General features: G+C 41.7%; 1 long non-coding RNA gene across 1 annotated transcript; it reads left to right on the top strand.

The window, feature by feature from the left end:
* The first annotated feature begins 554 nt into the window (after nt 1–554).
* LOC147651026 (uncharacterized) lies at nt 555–7,725 on the top strand. The gene is made up of 2 exons (XR_015274944.1): nt 555–943; nt 4,830–7,725. It is a non-coding gene; the product is annotated as an uncharacterized LOC147651026 (long non-coding RNA).
* The last annotated feature ends 3,080 nt before the right edge of the window (nt 7,726–10,805 follow it).

The following is a 10,805-nucleotide window of genomic DNA, read 5'->3' as shown; positions in this document are numbered from 1 at the left end:
AGCCTTCACAGTAATTGCCTCTTCTCACTATTCATGGGGGCACAAAAAATCACAGTATAGCTTTTCCAAAGGGTTTGGACCCTGGCATCATCACCTTGGGGCTTTCATCAAGATTTTCCTGAAGTAGCCAGAAATATTTCCTGGTGTTATAAATTTGTATTGTGATATTGGCTTTCGCAGATGAATATTATATATTAAATACTTTTTAGCTATGCTAACAAGTCTTAAGTTTAAAAGAATTTCCTAGGTACAAGGCAAGGAAACTCCAGAGGGCAAGGACACTGGGGCCCAAGCTGTTATCAGAACAATAGAGCCCAAACTGTTATCAGCGGAAGATATGAAGACCAGCTGCCCTCAGGGGAAGGATGAGGGGCCCAGGATGTTATCAACAAGTGACCATCTGCAGCAAAAAAGAAACCAAACTCCAAAATAATGCTGACCAGCAGAAAATAACATGATCCAAGAAGGTGGAACCAGGGAGGGGACATGCTTGAATATGCATTAACCTCTCACAGCAAAGATGGGATAAAAAGGACACTCCTGAGATACCAGGTGTGTTCCTGGTAACCCACCAGGGCACCCGGCCGTTTTAACCCTTTGCTTTATTTCTTTTGTCTCCTAATTGTCTTTTGTTTATATTAAATTCTTTTTATAATTTATTAAGTGAATCTCGTTTTTAAGAATTTTTGGGGGCTCTGTCCGGGATAAGCACCTCACCTCTAGGACCACCGGAGATCCAGAACGGGGAAACAGGCGCGCCCCTGCTGAGTTCAGCAGATCCCATTCTGTTTCTCCTAGCATGGACCAAGCGGCTGCAGGTCAAAAACCCGAGGACAAGAAGGAGAGGAATAAAGCAAAGGAAAGGGGAAAAAAGGCTCCATAAAACCGCGGTATTTTTGCTCCATAATTCTTGTGCACGAAGACCCAAAGAAGAAGACGGATTGTAAGTAATCTTTGGGGGAGCGGGAAGCGGGGGTTGCAAGATACCCCCGGGTTACTGGGACTGGGTCTCAGGGGAGGGGTGAGCCCCTCGGGAAAGGGAGCCCAAGGTTTTCCTGGCACAATCCACTGGGAAAACAGAGTAAAATGTGGATTCTCAAAGACTTTGTCAAGTTGAGGATTAAATCCAAGAAATTTGGATTTAAAACTGCCAAATTGAGGAATAATCCAAGAAACTTGGGATATTTGACATATTACAGCGCCCATGGGCGGATATTAACAAGGGAAGTAAAGAGCACCTTATTGTCTTGCTGTGACTGGGTGGAGTTGAATGAACAGATGTGAGAATGCGTAAATAGGTGTGATTGTTGCATTGAAGTTTGTGGGGTTGTTTTTTGGAATTGTGTTGTTAAAGAGGAAAGGTTTTCTGTGCTGTGCTGGAGTAAGAGTAAACAGGTGTCAGTGCTTCCACAGGGACTGGATCATGGTGGGGACACATGGAGGGATTCGCTTCCTCCCTGTGAGCTCCTGTCTTGGAGCCCATGGGGGGGGCAAACCAGAACTGGGGCTTGTAGCCCAGGAGCCGCAGGGGTGTTGTATCAAATCTGTTCTCAGCGGGATAGCAGCTCTGGTCTCAGAGCAAAGCCAAAGTTATCTTTAGTGGTGATGGTCCCTCCGTGTCTTTCCTCCCCCCTGGGCAACAAGAGCTGCTTGCGGGGGAGGGGTCGCTTTGGTGAGCCGGTATGTGATTCAGTGTTTGAAGTTGTTTGGGTTTTTTTTTTGGTTTTTTTTTTTTTTTTTTTAGAAGTTTTCTTTGTCCCACTGTAGCGGCAGTGAAAGGTTTTCCTGGGAGATGGTGCTCCCAGGGCTACTCCCTGCCGAGCTATTGGGACGGAGGGGCGGGTCAGCCTCAGGTGTGCAAGGGAACTCCTGGAGCTCCGGCCGACTGTGAGTCAGGCCGAACCCTGATAAGATCAGGGCACGGAGGGTGCCCTGAGGGGATGAGTTCAGTTCATCCCTTTTGAATAAAGTGAGGGCAGGGGCCTTCTAAGTCTTGGTGCCCCTGCATTGTTTAAACTTATTTGGAGGTCTCAAGCCGCAGAGCTGTGTTTAGGCAGCTGTGGGCAGGCTGGATTGAACCACAGATGCTGGTTCGGGTTCCTTGCTCCAGGCACAGGGGGATCGGAGGAGCTCTCAGTGACTCCTGGAACCTCCTGAAGCTGTGAAACAGGCCGGGAACAGGCCCAGTGGTGAGAGAGAGCTGGGTGAGTCCCTCTGGGACCCAGGTTTTCTATGCCGGGGTCTTATGAGACCCCGCACATTAAGTTCTGTGATTCCGGGAGTAAGGACTGGTGTCAAACTGTCTCAGAGAGCTTTTTCTTAGCCAGATGTGTGAGCGAGATATGGAGCAGTACTGGCGTATGGTATCAGCTCCAAACCAAGGGAGCTGCAAGTTGCAAGCCTTTGTTTTTATCGGGTTCTGAGAGAATTCCGTGTATGATGGTGCTGTGGTCTTCTGCAGCAATAAGTTGTGTCGGTGCTTAAAATTTGAGATTTCAGGAAGAGTATGCATCCTGGGAGAAAATGGAAAAGAAGTGAGCTCTGTTTGTTTTTTTCTTGAGTGACTGCAATATTTATTTTGTAGAGAAACAAACCCATTTCTTAGTATGCCTTCCAATTTCTTTACTTTAGTGAATATCGTAGAATTTTGTGGTTGATTATAATTTTAAAGGCAAGTTACAGTAATTTGCATAGTAGTCACTTCTTGAGGTGAAAACTTATCAGGTTGTCAATAAGTGTTAGAGCTGTTAACCCTAATGTTTGTGTTCTGTGCTGATGGGCACAGCCCATGGTTCTTAACAACAGAACCTGGTGCCAGCCTAAAAGCAAAATCCTGTGGATTGTTGTAAATCTTTTTACTGCTGCTGAAAATTATTTTGTCTCTTTTCACAATATGAAATGCTGATCATCTCTCTGATGATTTCTAAAACGGAGTTATTGTGATGGTGTGTTTAGCTGAAGATCAGGCTCAGAACTGCCATGATTTCTTGTTCTTTTGAATTTGCCAAGTGCACATGTCTCTAGGAGTGCTTGTGTTGTTTTGCAGCTGTGCTTATTACAGAAGCAGAAGTGGACCCAGTTAAAAGATTAGAATTAAGATAGTTGGTGTTTTGAATTGAGAAAAGAATTGTGGAGACTCTAAACTTGGTCTATTTTAATAAGTACATGTGTTATTTTGGAGATGAGTCTTATTTTGTGAAAGAAGAGTTCGAAAAATAATTGTAAGACTGGTTCTTGCTATAGATTGTTCATAGTATATAAGCTGCAAGTACTGTTGAAACATAAAGGTATTGTCAGAAACTTGTCAATGTATCTAAATGCCTGTAAGAATAAAAGACCTGACCTATCTTGTCATGAGAAAAGTTACACTAGAGATTATTCACATTAAGCAGCTGTGTGAGGATAGACTCCTTTGTACCTGTAGAAGAAAACTTAGAGAAGAATGATGTCTGTGTCTTCATTTCTAGTTTGACTGAAGATCTGTTCAAGGCAGAAGAAATAGAAATTGCAAGTTTGTTTTAGTTGGTAAAAGGAGCTAGCTAGCTGACTGGTCTCTGTGTCTGGCGCCTTTGATGGCTTTGGGGAGCGTCCCCAAAAGGAGGTGTTGGAATTTGTTGTTGATTCTGAAGCAAAGTAATTTGTGTAGTGGAGATTCTGGAGGGATCTGGTGTAAAGAGTGGCGAGATAATAGTGGCAAAGAGAAAGAGAGAGGTTTGCGTCTCTTTTCATTAAAGTTGTAAAGATTTTTAGAAAGAGAGCGAGAAGTGTCTTGTTGGCTCCGAAGAGTGAGCACTGGCTTGTGGGGAGAAAAACTTTCAAGCGCGATTAGAGATGAGAATTGTGCCCGAAATAGGAGATGTTAGGAGCATCTGGAGCGCTGGTTTAAGAGTTGCTAGGTTTAGGTGTTGTTTTATTGCTTTTATGTAAAGCGGCTGTAGCAGGACCCGGTCCCTGTGAGTGGTGAACAGCAGGGCCCGGTGTGGCGGCTCCCGGTCCTCTCCCACCCGATGTGAAGGGTGCAGAGCGCGGTTCGTGAGTGGCGCTGCTGGAGCGGGACCCGCCCCGTCTGTGCCGGGGTCTCGAGGGGTGCGGGGTGCCGGCAGTGCTCGCCGGCCCGGCAGCGGGTGCTGGGTGAGGTTTGCTGCTGGGGAGTGAGCTGGCCCAGCAGAGGAGCCCCAGACCAGAGCACTGTGGACTGCGGGCTCTGCCCCTCGGCAGTGGTGGGAGCTGAGTGTGTTCGAACATGCCAGTCCTGTGTGTGAAGGGACGGCAGAGCAGGGAAAGAGGAGACATGAGCTTTGCCCCAGAGTCAGCACGCAAGTGACAGCCTATGTGTCCCTGCAGAGCGAGCGGCTGAAACAGCCTGCTCAGCCCAGAGCTGCGGCAGCAGTGGGGGAGAGAGATAGCCTGAAAAACTGCTGTCAATGGGAAAGGAACGGAACAAAGGCCGAGAAACAGACCGGTGGATGAGACCAAAGCAAAAGTAATCTTGCTCGTTAGGTTCTGAAAACCTCATCAAGGAGTTTAAATTTCTTGAAATAGGATCTTTTTTTCTCTCTTATTTTTTTCTTTTCTTTCTTTTACTCTTGTTAAAAGGAAGGGGTTTGTTCTAAGAAACCGATAAAAGAAGTTTGTGAAGCTAAACAAATAAATAGTAACCAAAAGGTAAAAAAGGTAATGAATGTAATTTATTTGAAGTCAAAACTAACCTAGCCTTTCTTGTTTAACTAATTTGAACACGCAGAAAGAGATTGGCTCCTATGTTAACTGATAAATTTCGCTGATGGAAAATTTTGATGTGACGTTTTCATTCTCCCTGTGTTATTAAGAAATTGTTTTCAGGTACTACTGATAATTAAGGCAGAGAAGCTGCAATCTGGACCAAAGAGTGAAGTTGGATTCACACCAGTAAGATCAAAAGAGCTGAGGACTGGACTGTAATACCCAAACTGAGTGATACCAAATGTACTCTTGAGCAGAGACCGGCGGTAATGAACTGATCCAAGGAATGAGCTAAGAATCACACCTAACTGAGAAGTAAGACCAAGCCTGTATCAGTAGTTTCAAGTCCTGCCTGGATAAGTTCTGGGACACTTTGATATCCACCTTGGGGAGGAAAACTCCCACTCCAAACAGGAGGACTGGGGCTGTTTTGGTTGGGAAATCCTCGTATATTTTTACTTTTGCCTGTGATTTGTATAAAGGAGGGGGGAGAACCACAACTTCCATCAGTGCCACATCATATATATTGTCTAAATCATCCCAATACGGGGCATGCTATCTGGATTAAATATAAGTGTTTAAATTAGAGAGTAATAGGTATTGTAGTCCAAAGTTAAGCCTCTCATTGCAGGAAGTGTGAGGTGTCAAATCTATTAAGAATAACTTAAATGATAACTTTTTTTTACAGATGGGAAATTACTAGTGCGTGTTGAGTGGGAAGTACCTGAGGAACGGTGGGAAACTGCTGTTAAAAGGTGTCAAAAGAAATTTGCTTGGAAATTACAAAAGAGGAAGTGACAAGGAAATAGGGGGCAAGACCAGACTGACCACTACAACTCGCCACCGAGAAGAATATAAACACCTGCTGTGAGCTGCAACCTCATAGGCAGGATTGGTGGGGGTGTAAGCCATACTGGACCCCTATTATTCCTTCTTCTGTCACTTATCCTTTTCCCTTTTGGGACACCAGTAAAGCCATGTTACAAATGCTATCAAAAGCTTTACATGGAATGACACCGGGGTTTCTTTCTTATTACCCACACCAATATCGATAATCACTGTTATAACCCATCCAAATTAAGTACCTGTATGCATAAAGGGAAAATATTAGACTACAGAAAATCTAGGAACAAGTAGTAACAGATTAGAAAACAACTGCCCAAAAAGGAGAAAAAGATGGATTTTCTTCACAGTTGTTGCCAGGAGAAATAACCAAGATTTGGTAAGAGAGCAAATGGTAAGTGAAAAGATAAAGCCAACACAGTAACCTAGACCTGTATTAACCTCACGTCAGGACATGTAAGCAAAGCTCAAACAGCAATTAAATGGAGAAAACTTCTTCATGAAGTGAGAAATACTCCTAGTAAAAAGTATAAAGCTGGTAATAAAACTTGTACATAGTAAGTTCCAGAGAAACCAACTCGGTATTAGACCCCAAGGAAAGTAAAAGAAAAAATTGTGTACATAGTAATAGAACCAGATTCTTCCAGTGTAATAGTACAGAGAAAAATCCTTACTCTGGAAATAGCCAAATTTTGAGGAAATATAAATCAACAGAAAAATGACTATTAGAAAGCACCAGAGGTCTTATTTTGGGATATGTGAGAAAAGGGCATACCCAAAGCTCCCTTCGCAATGGAAGGGGAATTGTACTCTGAGAATGATTCAGCTAGGATTTTTTCTTTTTGTCAGGACAAGACAGAAATTAGTTGGGGGTGTTGGTTTTTGAGGTCCTAAAAAGAAATAAAAGGGAATAGTTTGAGTACCTCAAAAATGGGGAGATGAGAAATAGCCCCTGAACACATATTAGAAACATTCTTGGGCACAAGATGGAAGTTGGAGATATCGAACCCCAATTTTTGCATTATGAAACTCCAAGTTGTTGTAGAAATCATAACCAGTGAAACAGCTGGAGCTATAGAATTAATAGCCAGTCAGTGATGAAAGCCAGTGGCAATATATCAAAATAAGCTGGCTTTAGACTATTTATTGGCTAAAAGAAGGGGTGTTCTGTGAGAAAATTAATACATAAGATTGTTGTTTTCAATGACAATAAAAATGCCGTTCTAGATATCGCCAAAGAAATCAGAAAAATGGCCCATGTGCCAGTCCAAAAATGAAAACCAGTAATGACCACTAACTGGTGGGATAATATATTGGGGATAGAGTAGTAGAAGAAGCTAAGTTTCTTCTCCTTGTAGCAGTGCTACAGCTGGTTTAATATTTCTTCCTTGTTTAATCCCCTGTTTAATTTGGCTAATCACCAAAGTAGTGCAAGGCATGCAAATAGTAGTAATGCCTACAGACTCAAAATTGGCTACATCTAGAATGGCACAAAAAATCATGGTATTAGGAAAACAAAATAATGTGAAAGATCTATTGGAAAAAGCTAAACTGATTTGTGAGAAAAATGAACGAGTGCTAGAAGCTAGAATACAAGAATTATTGCTCAAGCCAAATGATTTATAAAAAAAGAAGAGGAGGGGTTTGTTATAAATTTGTATTGTGATATTGGCTTTCGCAGATGAATATTATATATTAAATACTTTTTAGCTATGCTAACAAGTCTTAAGTTTAAAAGAATTTCCTAGGTACAAGGCAAGGAAACTCCAGAGGGCAAGGACACTGGGGCCCAAGCTGTTATCAGAACAATAGAGCCCAAACTGTTATCAGCGGAAGATATGAAGACCAGCTGCCCTCAGGGGAAGGATGAGGGGCCCAGGCTGTTATCAACAAGTGACCATCTGCAGCAAAAAAGAAACCAAACTCCAAAATAATGCTGACCAGCAGAAAATAACATGATCCAAGAAGGTGGAACCAGGGAGGGGACATGCTTGAATATGCATTAACCTCTCACAGCAAAGATGGGATAAAAAGGACACTCCTGAGATACCAGGTGTGTTCCTGGTAACCCACCAGGGCACCCGGCCGTTTTAACCCTTTGCTTTATTTCTTTTGTCTCCTAATTGTCTTTTGTTTATATTAAATCCTTTTTATAATTTATTAAGTGAATCTCGTTTTTAAGACTGGGAAGCCTGTGGTTTGAAAATTCCCAGTCTGATGATGTAGAAGAAATTGGGAAAGCAGTCACTGTTCAGAATAAGTAGCTTCTGCACTTACATTGTTGTTGCCTTAAATTGTTTTCATGTATTATATTATTTTTCTATTGCTGGGTGCATTGAAAATCAACTCTTCTACATTTTCTGGCAAGTCTCTTAATCTGTGGCAAACAATATTTTTTCCATTTTCTTCTTATCTGTAACAGTTATGATTGGAAGGTCCTCTGCAGTGAAGAAGTAAGAGAGAATTTCATGTTTTCTATATTCTAATTAATAGCTTGATGAATTATCCCAGAGAAGAAATAGTTGCTGTAATTGGTCTAGAACTAATGAAAGAGGAGCTCTGATGAAACATATTGATATTTACCACAGTCTGCTTACAGAAGCAATTTTTTTTCTTTCTATTTTTTTATCCCCTTTAAATTCAAGTTAATCTGTGATAGTAAATACTAAATGCTCACCATTTAGAGCGAGGGGGACTTGTCACAGAGCAGTGGCATTGTGGCATTTGTAGAGACTTACCCATCACTAAGGGATAATGGGTTTAATGATGGTGTGAACAGATTGCTAAGTGCTGTGGTGAGCTTTCTGGGCTGGAGGGAGGAGGCTGGAGTCTGGCAATGTCAGCAGGTACCTGGCAAGAAAACACCCTTGGTTTCTATACCAAATGTCACGACATTTTTGTTTTGTCTTCATTTTTCTTGTGGGTTCTTGTTCTGAGCAGCAGTTTTATTGCAAAGTGCTGTGGTATCACACTGGAGCTGTTCATTGTGACCTGAAAGGCTCTCTGCACACTCAGGAGCACAACACAGGCTGGTGTCAGTGCTTTCACACTGCTGAAGAGCACACCACAGCCTCTCAGCTGCTTTATTCTGCCTCTGCTGCTGGATGTGGGCTATCTGTGCATGGCAGAGTGGGCATATTTTATTTTCAAGAAACCTGTGTGCGAGTCAAGTGCAATTAAAATTGTTAAACATAATTAACAATTCTGTAGCATCGTTGTCTGATGCTGTGAAACAAACAGCTGGGACCATTTTCAACCACAAGCTTCAATAAGCCTCAGACAAATAACTCCTTGTTTGACCTTTGAAATGGGAAAGTGCCCAGACCACCTTGCTCTGCCACCTTCCGAGGTGAAGACAGAGACCCAAAAATCCAACCCAAGTCCCCAGACAGCTTGTCAGCACTGTAGGAATTGGGATGCTTGTGAAATTCAGAAGGTTTTCACAGCACCAGGGATTACTTATACCAAATTTCAACTTGTTTGAGACGTGTGATGGATGAGATTCCGAAATAAAAAGCATTTCTCCAAAGTGTGGCTACTTAGTGGAGCCCTTAGTGTCTGTGGCAGAGGGTTTGAAGAGGTCCATCCACTTCACTAGGACACATTAAGGCACCATCAGGAGAACTGAAAGGCTGATGGGGATTTAACTGAATGCACTTTCTTTTCTTTTAAATTTATGGTATGTAAGACACTTATTAGAATATGCAATTAACCTTGAGTTCCTAAAATTGTGATGTATTTCCTTCCTTGGAATACAATTCCAAATGAACTGCTGGCATAACTTCAGAAATGTCCTTGAGGTATTTAATAAATATTAATTTAGCAGGTGATTTTATGTACAGGTGGAGTGCCATATAAATACCCATTCTTGGTTATAAATATTAGATTGAATCTCAGTAAGGACACTTAAAGTAAAAGTGAAATATAGGTAGGCATCAATTCCCAGGTCACCTAATTAAGTGGCATCCTTGCTTTGTAATTTTTATTGTGCTAAACAAGGAATGTGTGTACTAATTAAGATGACTAATAGTTATGTTCAATCTAATTATAGCACTGCCAGGAGGCACTATAATAATTAAGGGTCTGTCAATGTTTTTACTACAAAATCTTGGCATTGGTGGTGTACAGCTGAACTGTACTGTACTGCTGCCTTATGATGTGGTAGAAGATTTCACACTGCATGTACTGTCTTGATTTGAATTACATTTATTTACTTGAAAGGCCTTTCTCTTAGTGTTTGAGATAAAAGGTTCAAAGCAAAAATAATGTTTATTGGTTTTGAAGCACACACAAGCAAACTTCAAAAGTTTACATCACTGCTTGTTCTATCTGCATAAATATCAATATTTGGTTGTTTATTTGGGTGGGATCTCCTGTGTTAGGAGATCTGAACAGGAAATCCAGCAGGAGCAAGATCTGAGCAGAGCTTTGGGTTCAGTGTTTTTATCTGAGATGGCTCAGACTGGCTTAAATGGGAGGATTTGCTCTTCATTTTATATGCACAGAGGGCAGTGCCTTTGTCTTTACAGGGGCACAAATGGGAACAGGGATGTGGAAATACCTGGGGCTCACACAGGCCTTGCTGCTCCACTGGGTGTAGGTGGAAGGCACAGGATGGGATGTTTTGAAATGGAATTCATCAAAGTCAGTATTTATTGTCATGTCCTGTTCTGAATGGAGAAGTTCATTGTTAGGATTAACTATTTGCCATTAACTTTTTTTAGCGGTGGTCTACTGAGGATCTAAAAATTGACAATGATGAAATCGATTTGGTGAAGGATGGTAAATATGGATACAGAACAGTGTATTTAAAAGATAAAACCCTTTCTTTATTGAGACAGTGATATATCTCATGAGAAATCTGTTTAAAATTATTTTTTACACATGCTGAGAAAATTATTTTGGTTATGGCTGCTGTACAACAGGAGAAGAGCAGAAATGTACCAACTTTTCTCAAAAATGGATATGAGAGAGATGAGTTTCTTTTGGTTGGTTTGTGTCAATTTTGATATGGTGAAAGGCAGGACAGATTGGACAAATCTCACTTTCAAATAAGGTAAGCCAATGTTCCTTGGTACACCTGTGGCAGGGCTGTGTTCTCTCTCTAACAAGAATGACATTTTTCACCTGAATTTTCAGGGTAGTCATTGTACAAAGGGGTGACAGAAACGATGATTGTCAGGTATGCCCTCGTGTGCATCAGTCCTGCTTATGCAGGAAAATTATCCACGGGGTAACAC

This window comes from Cyanistes caeruleus, chromosome 11, assembly GCF_971803275.1.
Source record: "Cyanistes caeruleus chromosome 11, bCyaCae1.hap1.1, whole genome shotgun sequence".
Classification (NCBI taxonomy): Eukaryota; Metazoa; Chordata; class Aves; order Passeriformes; family Paridae; genus Cyanistes; species Cyanistes caeruleus.
The sequence above is the reverse complement of the archived record's forward strand: the minus strand, read 5'-3'. Positions and strand labels throughout refer to the sequence as shown.